Genomic DNA, 16,750 nt, shown 5'->3' with positions numbered 1-16,750 from the left:
TTACTCTTACCTCCATGATTCCACTTGCTGCTGTTACAATCTAAGCTCTACCTGTCCAAGATATTTGTGTCTTTGGTTGTTTCTTGCCATCAGCTGCAGATTAATGCCCCTCAGTCCCGCTTTCAGAGGGCAGTTTCTCACTATACCCCAATCTGTGTCACAGCAAAGGCACCCAAATGAGCTAAAAAGTGTTATTGCCATGATTTATACTGAGAACAACTTACACTGGAAGCAGGTGAGGAGTATTCACACAGTGCTTTTCACTACGTGCAAAGGAGCATTAATCACCAGCAAGGAGCAATGACAGAACAGGCTGTAAGTGACAGGGATTAAAATTGCATTTATTATACACAAGGTGATCACAAGTCTAGTGTCTCAATGTGAAAGCCTCTGTGGTTTGCAAATGTTTAGTTTTCCTCCTCAAGGAAGGAGGAGGAAAACATTTCCATGGATAAGTGGAAAGAGATATGAAAATGTGAATATTGTGATGCAAGAAAAAAATTGATTCAAAAGTATAGAAGTTTATCAATATTTAATCACCACTCAAAAAGGAAAAAATAAGCACAAATCTTTCTGATTTAACCTTTTAACAATTTCCATTGCATTCAGCAGTACATGTGCTGTAGAAACCAACAGAAAAATATTTGAAGAAGCAGAAATGTCTCAAGCATGTGAGGTTTTGCAATAGAAAGGAAGACCCACAGAAACAACCATTTCATTGAGCTAAATTCTGGCCAATTCCATCAGTTTTAGTGCTGCCTGGCTGTGGACCATCAATAAATTCTTAAATTCTAAGAAATAATAAGTACGGGAGCTAAAATGGATTTTCAACTCCGTATGTGCATCATCTGTTTTCTCGGTTCCTTCATCTTCTAGGTGATGCTAGGTGGGGTACCAGGATAGAATTAAAATCATAGAATCATAGAATAATTTGGGTTGGAAGGGACTTTAATGATTATCCAGTTCCATACCCTGTCATGGGCAGGGACACCTTCCACTGTCCCAGGTTGCTTCAAGCTCTGTCCAACTTGGCCTGGAACACTTCCAGGGATGGGGCAGCCACAGCTTCTCTGCCTACTCTCTGTCAGTTTGAAGTTATTCCCTTTTGTCCTCTCACTCTTATAAAAAGTCTCTCTCCATCTTTTTTGTTGGCTCACTTCAGGCACTGGGAGGCCACAATTAGGTCACCTCAAAGCCTTCTCTTCTTCAGGCTGAATAACCCCAATTTTCTCAGCCTTTCCACACAGCAGTGCTACTCCATCCCTCTGATCAACTTGGTGCCTCCCCTGAACTCTCTCTAGGAGCTCTATGTCCTTCCTGTGCTGGGGAGTCCAGAGCTGGAGGCAGCTCTGCAGCTGGGATCTCACCAGAGTGGACTCTGGATATATACATCTAAATATATATATACACATTCTAAATACACACTAGGTGGAGTCCATCCCCCCTTGCAATTTAACTATATATGTTCCCTGAAAATAAACAGCAATCCACAGCATTGGGAAAAAGCCAACTCCTTGATTTCTGAATAAGCTTAGATGACAATTTCAAAACTTACGTTGAATTTTTGCTCGGAAAGCAAGTTATTTCTGTCAGGATAACAGAATTAGCGGGGAAAATTGTTCAAAATGAAAGATTTTTTTTTTTTTTCTCATTTTGAAGTATGAGATGTATTTTGGGAAACAACTCTGTGAACTATCAGTGTCATGAGGACAGAGGGACAAGCAGGGAACCAAGCAAAGCCTCTTCAGAGAGAGCTTCAAAGCAATGTGTTCCCTCCCTAGTGTAGCTTTCTGAAGCAGAGTCCCTTCTTGTGCTGCTCCCACTAACAAGGTCTAAACTGTATTTCAGGCTCAGAGAGCCAGCAGAACCATGTGGACATGCTACAGGCATCCTGGAGGCTGCAGTCCACAACATTAGAGCTGGGTCAGACAGACGGCTCTGTCTGACGTGGCTTCCTGCCTTACACCCTCAGGCAAACCTCTGAAATTTCTTCTCTCCCAGGGTTTGAGGCACCTGAATCAGGTAAAGAGCAGGGAGAGGAAAGCAGGAGATCATCTGCCTGGGGAGAAGCCACAGAGCTGGGTTGCAAACAGGGGTGTGAGCATTAAAGGAGATACCTGGAGGACAAGGTCTCACCAGGTTCCAGCTCGTGGCAGCTTGAGGCACATGGAGGTGGCCTCTGCTTTCCATTCCTGACCCTCTAAATTCATCCTCAGATCACCAGTCAAGCTCACTGGCACCTAAAGCACCAGCCATGAAGCAGAAGTGATACACGCGTGCCAAGATGCAAATAAGCAGGAAAGAGAACATTCTTTAGGAATATAACTGTGTAAAAGTGGGACATCAGAAGTTTGGGTAAGGCCAGAATAGATGTAAATATCAACAACACTACAACATCTTTAGGTGAATCACTTTTCTCTCTGTAACAAGTGATCTTGATAAATGAGAGCATGGGATGAGACTATATCAAATTATTTTTTCAACATCACTAGTAAAGTCTTTAAAAATAATTTCTACTTTTTCATTATGATTATGTAGAATTTATGTATTAAAATCAAATCTTCAGTTAAATTAATTCTGAACATATGCATATAACTGTATGTACCCCCTTTCTATTGTTGTGTCCTTTCACATCCTAAAAGACAAACAGATCCATTTTGATGTCTACATTTTAGCATGGTGTATTCATACATGCATGTACACATTTTGCTCTAATATTGATATTAGGAAATTAAAAATTTCAATTACTAAGAAAATCATCTCCTCCATAATTCAGATTTTATGCAGCATTTTTCGTGATATTTCTTTCAGAATCTCATACTATCCTAATCCCAGCTGCTGAGCACCATGAGTAAAGATGGAAATAATTCACATAGTTGTCATTTTTGAAACATTTCTCCTTTCTTTTTTTCCTACATTTTTATTTTTTAAAATATCCCACTATGGAAGAAATGGTCTTCCTTTTCTATACCCATCCACAGACTAAACTTCGTGACAGAATAGCACTGTCAGCCATAAAGCTGTAAGGAATTCCCTTTTACCCCTCCCTGTGGCCACTGACTTCCACCTCTACACTCCAGCTTGCCTTCCCCTCAACTATTTGGCATCAGTGTTCACAGTCGCACACTTGAAAGACCAAGAACTATCCATGCTTCTTCTTGGATAATAATTTTTTTCTGGCTTAACAAGTAAATCCTTCCAAAAAGGATTGAGACTGTTGAAAGGTAGAGGACATGAAAGACCATCAAGCCAGAAGAAAAGGGAAGAGAGTGTAAGGATTGGGATCATCCCTTCTAGAAAGGAGAAAATTATAATGCAATCATAGAATCACAGAATTGTTTGGGCCAAAAGGGACCTTAAAGCTCATCCAGTTCCACCCCCTGCCATGGGCAGGGACACCTTCCACTATCCCAGGTTGCTCCAAGCCCCATCCAACCTGGCCTTGGACACTTCTAGGGATGGGGCAGCCACAGCTTCTCTGGGCAACCTGTGGGGCCAGGCCCCACAGGAAAGAATTTTTTTCCTAATATCTAACCTAAATCTCTCCTCTTTTAATCTGAAAATGTTCCCTCTTGTCCTATTCCTATTTGCTCTCTCTCTTTTTTTGAGTCCCCTGTATGCACTGTTCATCATCTTTGCCTTTTCATCTAAATGTCTCCATGACATTTAAAAGGAGCAGGTGGAGGGTGGGGGTGACTTCCTGTCTGGCTGGGTCTTTGTAAAGAAATTGTCTAAGAATCGTAAAATCAGAGTCTTTTACTAAACTTTATTCTCCAAATGATTCCATGGCTTTAATAGGGAGATGTTAGTGCTAGGAATGAAGCAGTTTCAGACTCCATCCTCTGTCCCTGAAGCCAAGTGTCCTAGTCTGACTGTATTTCAGTAGCATAAATATTTTTTTTTAAATGCTCACAGACTGACTCCATTTTTATTTGCTCTTTGTGATTATTTTCTTTTCCAGCTTGATTATTAAGTGCTAGCAGAATTATTTTAATGAATAATTTTCAGACATTTGGTTGCTCATGAGCTGTTTGCTGCAACTATTTGATGTTTGTTATTCAAGTTGTATGATTAGCTATGCAAGTCATGCATAATTCCTTCTGATTCTCCCTTCGAAGATTTTTTTTAAGTAGATAGTGAAGCATGATGTCTTCTATAAATGTTTGGAAGAATACTGTGTTGTACTAACATTTGTGTGAACATCAGAATTTCAGAATTTATGGAAGATTACACAGATATTCACTCTGTGTCCACCTGAGCACTCACTGACTTCTTTTTCAGTGTTTCTAAAATTTTTAGCACATTCAGGTTTTTATTCTTAATGCCCCATGATGGCTTATTCTAGGCCCTGCCATAACCAAGGTGCTAAAAATGAATAAGGGAAAAGGTGTAATGAAAATTTTTTTTCCATTACATTCCAAAAAAATTATTTTCTCCTTATGAAAATATCCACAAATTGGAGTTTTTAATATTTCTACCAATCTACTTTTCTGTGGTGAGTTTGCTCACTTAGTTTTATGAACACTTCCTTCTATTAGTTGGGGCAGCTGGATGCTGGGCCAACCACAAAGCTTTCCTAATTAATTACATTGTCTTGCACTATTTACTATCCTTTGATTTTTCTCCCACTAAGACTTCTGTAAAGGAAAAAAAGAAAATATTAGAAATACATTTCAACCAAGTTTCTTTTAATTTTTTATGTTGTGGGTTGGTTGTTTAGTTTTTTTTTTTTTTAATGTTCTCATAATTCTGAAAGGAAAATTCACTTTTTTATACCAGAATTAACCCCTGAAATAAGAAATAATATGTAAAGGAGATCACAGTTTTCTATTAATCTTCAGAGCTTTCGGATTATCCCATCAGATTTATCAGTGTTCCTTCAGTGGGATATTCAGTGGAGGGATGCAATGAGTTTTGCAAAGCTGAATGTGCGATCCCCAGGAAAAAAGGATGTGTACTTTTATTATTATTTCATGAAAGGGGAGAAGAAGGTAAAAGGAGATCTTTTCAATTAATGAGGTGGGTGATGCCTGAAGTACCCTACCTAAAATATGCCCATTCTGCAAACAGCATAATCACCACCCTATGATGATGCAAGAGGTACAAAGGCTCTAAGAGGATTGTAAGAAGATTCTGGAGCAATAAGAATTGGCACATGCAAATTTAAGGCTCAATTTAACAATCCCTGTCAGATTTAGCAAGACCTAAACTGTAACAAAAGGACTTTAAATTAATATTCCAGGAACATAAACCCATTCTGCTGCCTCTGGTAAAAGAACAACAAGCTGCAGACCACAACTACGGCTTGACAGCTAAGCTGGCAAGTTCCTCAGTCACAGCAACTAAATTTGACAGGGATCATCAGTCAGAGTCTTTAGCAAGTCCACTTTCCCTTTCTCCAGAGAGGAGCTCATTCCATCCACCTGCTTGCTGCAGTTTGAAGCCCTATCACCTTCACCACCTCAGTTACTGGAGGTTTCTAGGAGATTTTTTTCTTTCCCTTGTTTCCCACTTCTGTCAAACCACCACGGCTTCTAATTTACATTTGCAAGGACTTAAAAATGTATAATCCTACAGGAGAACTAGGATAGTTTTTACTCCTTTTTTTTTTCCCCCGATGGTAATATTGTCACAAAGATTAGCAAAGCCCAAGAGATTAAAATTAAAAAATGACTAAAGTTTCCAACTTCTGGCTTAATTTTTAAGTGATAAACTCTCCAAACTCTTAGTGATTCAATATTGTTGATGTGCACAAAAACTTCATAGAATCATAGAATGGTTTGGGTTGGAAGGGATCTTAAAGCTCATCTCATTCCACCCTGCTGTCATGGGCAGGGACACTTTCTGCTACACCAGGTTGCTCAGAGCCCCATCCAACCTGGCCTTGAAATAAAACTTGAAATGAAACTTGAGTAAAACTCACCTAAAGCTGTATTCCCACTTTTGATTTGTGACAGAACAAACTTGTGGATCTCCCATGAATATACTTATTTTGTGAAAGCAGCTCCAAAAGTACAGGAATATATAAGTCCAATGAATTTTTTTTTGGTTTTACATTTTTAGGGTTCCCCCCTGTCATTTTCTAGTTGCACAGAGATGAGGAAACATTTGCTCCTCCTTGTTCCACTTCAAGCTTTGCCTTGTCCAATTCATGAAGCCTCCCCCCAAGCCAAATCTTGCTTTGCCTTGTCCAATTCATGAAGCCTCCCCCAAAATGGAAATTATTCAAAATCATGGCCTGCAGTTGCTTGGTTTTTTTTTTACTTTTTTTTATTTTGTTTGAGTTGGGCACCAGGGACATCACACTTAATTTCAGTGACCTTCCAAACACAGACCAGCTTGTGTTCTGAGTTCACAACAGGATTGCAAATAAAAAGAAAAATTTACCTACTGGCTCCATTGTCCTTCCTAGTTTTTTATTTCAATATTTCTATTATGCATGTGAATAGTTTTTAAAGACTGGCTTTGATGATAGCACTTACAAATGCCAAAACTATGAGCCACCAAATTATTACAACCACTGAAAAGCTGTATCCAGACAGTAATGTAATGACGAGCAGCTAAGGGAGCTGGGGGGTCTCAGCGTGGAGAAAAGGAGACTCAGGGGTACCTTATAGTTCTCTACAAGTACCTGAAAGGAGGTTGTGGCCAGGTGGGGGTCGGACTCTGCTCCCAGGTAACAAACAACAGGACAACCAGAAATGGCGTCAAGTTATACCAGGGGAGTTTTAGACTGAACATTATGAAAATTTTCTTCACAAAAGGAGAGGTCAGGCAATGGAACATCCTGCTCAGAGCAGTGGTGGAGTCACCATCTCTGGAAGTGTTCAAAAAATGAGTAGATGTGGTGCTTCTCAAAATGGTACTAAACCATGTGATATTCAAATATCAGATTGATGATCCTAGAGGTCTTTTTCAGTCTTAGTGATTCTATGGTTCCGTGACTGGGGGACACCAGGGAAACCGCCTTAATAAGTTTTGAATCAAGACCATAATTTCCAGCTGCAAAGTGCTAATAAAGTGCATTCTCACTGAACTTTGCAGCTGACAGGAGATACTTTGAGCTCTGCAATGCTTATCTCAGGCAGACAGCATGGATTTATGCCGGACTCATAGAACCACAGAATCACAGAACAATTTGGATTGGAAGGGATCTTAAACCACTCTGTTCCACCCTCTGGCATAGGCAGGGACACCTTCCACTATCCCAGGCTGCTCCAAGCCCCATCCAACTTGGCCTTGAGCACTTCCAGGATGGGGCAGCCACAATTTTTCTGGGCAAGAGAAGAATAACTTTTCTTATACTCAGTGTATAAAGCCCTTACTGCATGTGCTGCAGCAAAATCACCCACTGAGTGGAGCACAAACTGGAAGCATCACACTCCCAACTTCAGTTAGAGTCAGGATAATCTCATAAACAGTGACAAGGTGCACATTTCGTGCATCTCAGTGCAGCTTTTGCAGCACACAGATGCTGAGGAGAGCACGCTGACACATAACACACATACACAAGTCAAGCAGCCTTAAAAGTCTGCAGCAAAGGCGGTGCTGGAGAGGGAAAAGAAAAGTCTCTGAAAGCCAAGATCTGACTGGGAGTGAATCTTAAAACAGCTGAAGAACACTTCAGTGTGAAGTGCAGCTTTGACAGCAACTCTGCCATGCAGGGAGGAAAAGCAGAAAAGTGTTTCTCTGTGTCGAGCAGAGCAGGAGTTAAAATGATGAATAATCCTAATGAGTAAGCCCTGGAGGGGGGCTCTACGGTAGTAAACCAGATTTGTGTAATCGTTTCTCATTTAAGTTCTGCTGCTAGTTTGAAGAAATTGAATGAATTACTGAGATTCCTAATGAGACAAGTCTGTTTTTCTGGAGATAATTGATATAGTAGCTCACAGTAAATAATAGTGACTTTAAATATTGCCAGTGCTAAATGCTATAAAGTTTAAAGTGTTTTCATCAGTCGGGAAGAAAGGGAGCTGGGGAGGGCAGACCTCTTCTTCTGTGCATAAACAAACATAAGACTTGGTTGAATTCAGGACATTTGTTTTTTATGAGGGAAAAAAATAAAAGTACCAACTAAAAATATTCTCCCCTGAAAGTTCTGTAGATCCTACAGAATAAATGTTGTAAACAAACTTTGTTCCATGACTTTGAAGTCTTCCTAACCCCTTTCCCCCAACTTATAAAAATTAGACTATTTATAAAAGTGCATAAATTGTAATTTAAGTAAAAAGCCTTGAAATTTTTATCAAAAGCATTCAAATTAGTCTCTCCCCAGGTCAGCTAATGAGTTGTCATGAGCTGGCCTCTTACTGTAGTGCACCTCCTGCAGACTAAGACAGAGAACCATGTTTTCATCAAAGGAAATGCTCATTAGTAGAGCTTTCAGAAACTGATTTGATTATAGTTTCACTTGTTAAAGTGAAATATTTTCAGCTCATTAGGATGATTATGATTCAAGGTCATCTTTTGAAGCTAGTCCTGTCAATATGAGATAAATGGGCCCTCATCTTTTTCCCTTCTTTACGTCTGTGCTTTTTAAACTCTTCTGTGCAAAAGTTCCATAGCCATAATTAATTTTTAGTTCTTCTTTTACAAAGCTGCTTAAAAAAAAAAAAAAAAAAAAAAAAAAAAAAAAGAACAAAGATTTTTGGCTACCAAAAAGGCATTGAAGAACTATTAAGAGGAGGAGGAGGCTATCTTGTTTTAGAGAAATCAGAGAAAATCCTTGAAAAGTTCAGCTTTTGAAATCCAGCTATTTTCTCCTTGACCTCTTCCAAAGTTTCTAAAAGGTACTTTGTACATATTTTTGCATGTATCTTTTAATCTCAAAAGTGTAAAACGAAACTGAAAAACCACCGAAGAAGTACTGGTGGCTTATTAGATATCTTTGCTTTTATGGCACATGATAAATTTAACACCTTTTAAAGTCTTTTTTTTCGTCTCTCCCTTTATATTCACCACTTAATCTCTAAGTGGCTAAAAGAGCCATTTAAACATAAAGGGAAATACTACTGACTTCTATTCACATCCTGAGAAATATTCCATTTACATAGGACTTGCAACTGAAACATAATTGGTCAGATATTGCCTCATACTTCAGCTTGAAAGATGAGGTCAGAAGGTCAGTTTTTGTGCCTAATAGACCAGACTTGAAAGCTGTATATTAAAGTGGGAGATCAGGCCAAAAAAAAGAAGAAAAGAAAGGCAGATTTGGTCTCTCCACTACCAGGAAAATGAGTTTAAAAGCGACATAGATTTCAATTCCCCACAGTGAATTGAAGTGTCCTGCAAGTGTCCCACCAGTCTGGATTATTGGTCCAGACTGGGATATGTAATGTGAGTGCTGGGGAGAGAGGCTGAGGAGGAGTAAGAAGTGAATTAATAGACTTCCAGATTAACTGTCAAATGATAAATGATTAATCATTTTGTCAACAAATTATCCACAATAAAGCCTTGCCTCCACACCAAAGCACTACCAATTATACCAGTGTAATTGCATCTGGGCAACCTCCCTAGCCAGAGCCCAGTAATAGAACTATTTATCCAATATGGTTTGCTCCCAGAAGGGGAATACTCTTAGTGCAGCATCCTTGTACTCGTGTATAGCTGGGCTCATGCTTAGCCGTAACCACCAGCCTTCTGATTCAAAGAAATAAATTAACTCCACTTTTAATGAAATATATGTATGAACACAGGTTACTCTTTCTTCTCACTCCTTTAAAACACCTTTTAATAAGGACAATTATAAAATCTGGTTACAGAACCCAAAAATTCCTTCCCCTTCCTGCTGGATTCACGCCTTTCTCACTGTGGGTCCAGCTCTGAGGAGCTTCTTCTATGTTGGGGTGCAGTAACAAATAGTTCTACAATTGCTGAACTAATCAAACTTAACATCCTAAAGATTTATGTCTTCAGATTGAGTTTTCAAATTCTCTTGAGGTCACTGACCTGCCTAATCCAAGCCATCAATAGAGGGTTCTTTGTTTATTTGTTTGTTTGGTGTGGGCATTTTGGTGCATCTCTTTTAAAATTTATTTTATTTTATTATTTTATTTTAATTTTTTTTTTTTTTTTTTTTTTTTTTCTTTTTAAATGGGGACCTTGAAAAGCAGACAGAGCTGCAGTGTTGTACCAACTCCCCAGTAAGTTGATTCATTCTATCTGGAGGCTTATCTGCAATGTAGTTCCAGCTATTTTGAAAATTGATTGTAATGATGTGGGTTCTGTTGTTGCCGTTTTCTTGCCCCATGGCATTCAATGAATCACTTCATGCTTTTGTGTTTCAGGATTTTTTTTATCATTGCTATTAATTTCAAGCAAAAACAAAACAGAAAAATATTTGCATTAGCCATGCACGCTGAGGTAGGCGAGGAAATCTACTTTTTTGGTTTCCATTTAGTCAATGGAGACAGGTAGGAACTTTCAAAAATAATTATCAGCCCTTAGAAGAAGGAATGAGCAGGATGAATTACCTTTAGCTATATCTGCTTTGGACTTTTTAATTAGAGTTTATTTAGTAATTCTCATCTTAAATCTTCCAGCTTGTGTGCAATAATAACACTTTTCCAGGAAGAGCTGATGGTTTTAAGCTGTGGTCTCCAAGAAACTGAACAATCTATCACTTCCTTTGGTAATTTGTCCCAGTGTTGAGCAACTGAGGTTATTTCAGATCTCTGCCTTTAATTGCTTGATTAACTTCCAGCTGATGCTTTATTTTTGCTTTTCTCTTTTCCGTCACATGAACCTGAAACCATTGAAAACAGAGGACTCAAAGATACTTCTTTTCCAGAATTTTTGTAGCTCCCGAGGGAATGATCACAGCCCCAAGCCTGACAGAGCTCAGTGAGTGTTTGGACAAAGCTCTCAGGCACAGGGTGGGATTCTTGGGGTTGTCTTGTGCAGGGCCAGGAGTTGGACTCGATGGTCCTTGTGGGGCCCTTCCAACTCAGGATATTCCATGATTTTATGACAAATGAAAGCCACAGCTTCACCGAGATGTGGGTCCTCTCCAGGAGTAATAGAATAATGACAGAAAGAGAGCAGAGATGCTCTGACCTGCTGATAGTTTCATTGTCCTCAGTATGAGGGCTTGTCTCTATGCATCAGTTTGCTTAGAAAGCAGTCACTGTGTCCTGCTGGGCAGATTCATTTCTCCTTCTACATAAAAAAGAGAAAAAAAGATTGAAAAGAGGACAGGGATTACAGACAGACAAACCTACTCCCAAAGTGTATTGGAGAGGGAAGAAGATATTCACAGAAAGCTGAATTAAATAAAGATATTGCACTAAAAAAGGCATTTATTTTCAAGCTTTTCAAATAATTTCAATATTCTGAAGGAATTCAGACTTTTAGGAGATAGACAAAAATCCTATTGCAGTGAGTAAAATGAGGTGTATGGAGGCAAATAAAACATTTGCAGTTATTCCACGGGGTGTGTTAGAGCCGTAAACAGAACCAGAACTCTTCTGCTTTACCAGATTTGTCACACAATGGGCTTTATTCTTTAATCAAATGAGCAACAGAGAAGAATTGTTTTTATTATGACAACAAAAATCCCTCATGTGGAGTTATAAAATCATCAGGAGGGAAGTTGTTCTGATTTCTTTAACCAGATAGGCCAAAAGTTGCCAGCCTCCATAAAGTTGTTTCCTAATTTTGAGAGTCTGTGTGAAACTCTGTTTGTGTGGAACCCTGCAGGCTCACTCCAGGGGAATTTGGTTCATACCTGTCAAAGACCAAACAATGAGGATGCTCAGGTGTATTTTTATTTTTTTCCTGTGCTAGTATGGTGACACTGATTTCCAAACATATCATTCAGAAGAAACCAAAGCTGAAATAAATGCTCCTGCACTGTTTCCAGCAGCACTGATGTGTACTCAGTACTCTATCAAGAAATAGCTTTACTTAGCAAAATTAAGAAAATTATAGTTGCAAACATAGAAACAACTAATTAGTTTCTTCATCAGCAGAAATTTGAAAGGTAAAGAATAGCTTAAGAAAATGAAAGAGAGAAAACAAAGTGGGGCACTGCAGAATCAAGGTAATGACTGAAAGTCAGGATCTGATGGGAAATAAAATAAACCAAATACAGACAAATCACAAAACCAGACACTTTATAATCATCAATGGCCACTAGAACTTACTTATTATTATAGTATTAGAAATGTTACAGTCTTACTACTGACTAAATCATATGGTGTTGCTTTCATTTATTTCGTGCCTAAAAATTTCCTTAAAAACATTTGTAGAGAAGATATTTAAGATGCAGTTCATACCCCAAGATAAGGCTAAATGTGTTTAGCGTTTAGTTTCTCAAAGAGGTAGCCTGAGTTTTTGTATCAGTATGCAAAAGGAAAGCATGGGGAGGAAAAAGCTTTGCAGATGTTCTCTTTGACTTGGGAATGTCCATTTCTGACAGGACTTGGGCTGTCTAGTTTTTAGTGTTTGTATCATAATTCCTTGAGTATAACTAATGTCTCATTTTCTCCCTTTGTCTAAGCCTTTTAGGTATATCTGATTTAAAGTCTTCCTGAAAATATATTTACAAAACACCTAAGCCCTGTCTTAAAAATTATCAAGGTTTTTATTATAGGATATTCTTATTAGGAGTTGGACTCAATGATCCTTGTGGGTCCCTTCCAACTCAGGATATTCTATCATCAGGTACCAGCAGGTCAACTTGTGAAAGGCTCTTCACGACCTCCCAGTATAAAAATCTTCCTTATTTATCCAGAAACACTGTGAGATTCATCCAAACCACCCGTAACCACCCAAGAGTTCACCTCAGATCTGAAGCTGCCATCGAGTCTTGCCTCCTGGTCAATGGGGCAACTCCTCTCACCTTGAAAAGTTGTTTTGAGGAAATGCTGTGAACACCCTTCTAGAGATGTTTCCTTCATGGATAACTGAGGGAGCCTGACAACTCTTTCAGAGCAAACTTGAACCACCTAATAGAAGTTAAATGAAATTAATCCCTTGAGGTATAAGGCTGAAGGACAAAATGCCTGAAAACCCCTCCATGGAAAAGTGAGGTCAGAGAAAGACGATAAATGTTATTTTACCAGTATAGAAAGGAGAAGCTGTGGAGGAATTGTTCATTTTGGTTAAAGACAGAGCATTTTCTTGCCTTCTGAGTCACAGGGGTAATTCAGAGCCTTCTGACCTCACCAAATTTTGCCTGGAAACATCTTTAGCCATGGCATGTATTACATGATCCTTCACGATATGGGGACCCACTCCAATCTGAGAATACTTCAAACACCATGAAAAGCTTTAACAGCTCTGGGACTTTTCCCAGAATTCCCTGTTTTCCTCAGATTAGCATTTCAGCCTGGACATCATCAGTGGAGGGCCCTGAATTTTAGAGTTTGCTTCCTGCACTTGGCCCACACCAGCCTTTAGTCTATCAAGTTGCCGGGAAGTGCATGAAGCTCATCTATGTTCTCTGGTTTTAGCCTGAGGGGTTGGAGATAGGGAACATGTCTAGCTTATCCTAAGAGAGTCTATTTAAGGCAGACATTAGTCAGCATGTTTGCATTTTGTATTTAAATTATGTAAATGTGTTCAGAGACTGATGGGGGCCTATCTGACAAACCTAAAACCAAGTAAATAAGAATAAGCGAAGCGTAGTGACATGAAAACAGGAAACCCAAATGAAAATGATTTTTCAGGGGATTTATGCACACACAAAAAAAGACAAAACCACAAACCCATGAAGTTGGGGCAGGACAAAGTTCACAAATGAACCCTGGGCAGGATAACGGGAGAGATTTCTTTTCTCATCTGTTCCCTGGTTTTCTCAACCTGGAGCCTAAGGCACCCAGGAGTACAACAACCACAGGGAACATCCTCCCTCAAGGAAGCAGCAGGAGGAGTAAATGCTTTAACTGGTACCAAGGGGTTTTATATTCATTGCTTCTCAGCAGAGATCTTTGAACATGGTTTTGTCTCCAGATTAGGGAAACCATGAAGACACATGTCTTGGACCAATGTGGGAGATGTGGCAGAAAGGCAGCGTGGCTGAGCTCAAGTTTCAGGAAAGTTTGGGATGACTCTCCCAGTGTTGGCGTTTGGTCTTATTTCACCTGCCTGTGGCCAAATACTGACTAATGTGTAAATCCCAACATACATGAAGGAAAATGGGATGGTTGGGATGACCCTGATTTCCAAGAGGAGTCATTTGCCTCAAGCTCCTAACATCAGATAATAATTTTTCAATTTGAGATGATCCAAGAAGACTTGAAAGTGATACTTGGGGCTAAAATAAAGGGGTTTGATTGTTTCCTTCTCTCTCAAGTGTTAAATAACATTTTGACAGAACAGAAGCTTCATCTGAAGATTCTCATTTGATAGAAATTTCCACAGAGAAATTCCAAGCCAGAAAATAACCTGGTTTTGGCACTAAAAATTGGAATTTTTTGAACACAAGAAAATGCAAACCAAAATCAAATGTTTAGAATGTTTAGGTTTTTTTAAAGATAATTAGAATGAAAAAATCTTATTAAAAATTATCCTAGGAGAAGTGAATTGGATTCTGATTCATTTTGCAGTGACTATCTCTTTATACTTTTGCTCTAAGTATTCAGATGGCTAATTGCTATATATCTGAAGTTCTTTGATATCCATTATTCTGTAATTTTGCATTTTTATTGATTTTAGTCAGAAATTTGAAAAAAAACAAGCTCAATGTAAGAAACAAAACAATCCTTTGTGACTCATGGCTTACAACAGAACACTGGAGAACCCAAAGAAGAATTCAGAAATAAGCCAAATTTTACTTTCCAAATTCATGATAGTTGTGCTAAACACATTTGGTCAATCTGAAAACATGACAGCATGTGAAAAGAAATTAACTTATTTAGTGGAAAAGCAATTCAATTCCCAATTTGTACCATGTTATATTATTTTGCAATCTATAAATCACACATTAGAGAGCAGACTGAGGCAGCCTTGTGTCCTTCAGTTTGGAGGTTCGTGGTTCATAATCATGAAAAGCTAAAGTCCAGTTGAGTGGGTTTTTCCCCTCTTCAATACTGCTTTGTCAGTATGATTATTTGCATATATCTGCATAAGAACATCCTGGCAGAACCACTTAATAGCAAGTGAATTACTCCCATGAGTAGTACTTCCATCCTGTATCTACCTTCTTCCTCTCCAACAAACTCCTATGAGTAATCCTTGTTAAAATTAAAATAATCAAGCAGTAAAATCTATTACTGACTTTACCATTTTATAGTGTTCATCATATTTCCTACCCTGAATGTAAGGATGGTGTAAGGACAAATATGTCCATGTTTTATGACCTGAATGTAAACAATCTGTTGTAATGGGACTGAAGCTGTGAAAGTTTGGAACTAAACCCATGATTTTTATAACTAGCAGGGTCCTCAGTCCACATCATTGTTCACAATCAGTGTATTATTTTTGTGCACAGAATTAATGCAATTTCACATTGCAGGTTCAACACACTGCAAGGAATTTTTTTTCCATTATGTCTTGGACTACTTCAAACCAGTATTTCTGCACTGACAGTGCTGTCCTTTGTGACTTGTAAAAGGTGAATAAGAGAAAAGAAATGCAAAATTGGGTCCTGAAGGTCAGCAAAGCAGAGTGAGCATTAGTAGGAAGATCACAGGTATTTTGTGGGGATATTGCCTCAGACTCCCTGTTGTTTGTACTGGAATAGGAGGATGCTCTGATAATGGAGAAAGTTAAAAGTAGTGGATAAATTTTCAAGTAGGCTGTCATATTAATTATTAACCTTGACAGAAGCCATCAGTTGTGTAGTTTGCCTGCTTTCTATCTCAAATATTCCAACATCAGCCTGCCAGATTTCTGGATTTTGGGGTCAAAGACAAGAGGGATTTGGTTTTTTACCCTTGTATTGTCCCTTTATGCCCTTTTAAAAGTGCATCTTAGGGACTGATAGGAATTGCTTTTGTGTTTTGGGTTTCAGGTGGTTTTTTTTGCTTTTCTTGAAGATAGATAAAACCCTCAAATCTCCTAAGTGTTCATCCACTAACACTTTTAATTTAAAAAAAGTTTGGGTAATTTGAAATATTTAATTTAAGTAATTAGAAATTAAAAGACAATTTTTCTTTTATTCCTGAATTAGTGCTTTAAAATGAAAAGTCACTTTAAGATAAAAATTCAGAATCATAGAATCTCGAAGGTCATTAGCCCAGTACCACCACTATGTTAAACAAGTTCTGATCTTATAAAAATACATTTTCATATTTCAAATCTTCTTTTAAAAATTTTATTGAAATGGGAAAGTCATTAAATCTGCTTTCCTCAGCAATGCTTTTTTTCAGGGCATTAATTAGGATTTGCCGACAAAACATCACAAAGTTTTTATTAAGAGTGTTATTTCTTGTGTAATGGAAGTATTATGCATTACTATTGAAAAGATGACAGCTGAGGTTTTAAAATTGCTTTTGTTGCCAGCAGACAGGACTTAAGAGCAAAAGTCCTACTGATGTGGGAGTTGGCTCCTTTGAAAAGGGGAGGTTTCCCTCTCAAATAACTATTAAAAATCAAGATATGTACTAAAAGGTGCCCAGAGTGGAAGCAAACTATATTTAACTAATATTTTATAGATACTGTGTAACCAGTTCTATAGCATTTTTTTTCCTGGTTTCAGCAATCTGCAAACTCCTCACCTTAATTTGACACAATTAGTCTGAATTAATTTAAAATAATGCTTTGGGGTGGGTGGGGCAAAGAGGTCAGCAGGAGTTCTTGGGGCAAG

Source organism: Coloeus monedula (genome assembly GCF_965178545.1).
Source record: "Coloeus monedula genome assembly, chromosome: 2".
Classification (NCBI taxonomy): domain Eukaryota; kingdom Metazoa; phylum Chordata; class Aves; order Passeriformes; family Corvidae; genus Coloeus; species Coloeus monedula.
Note: the sequence above shows the minus strand (reverse complement) of the source record.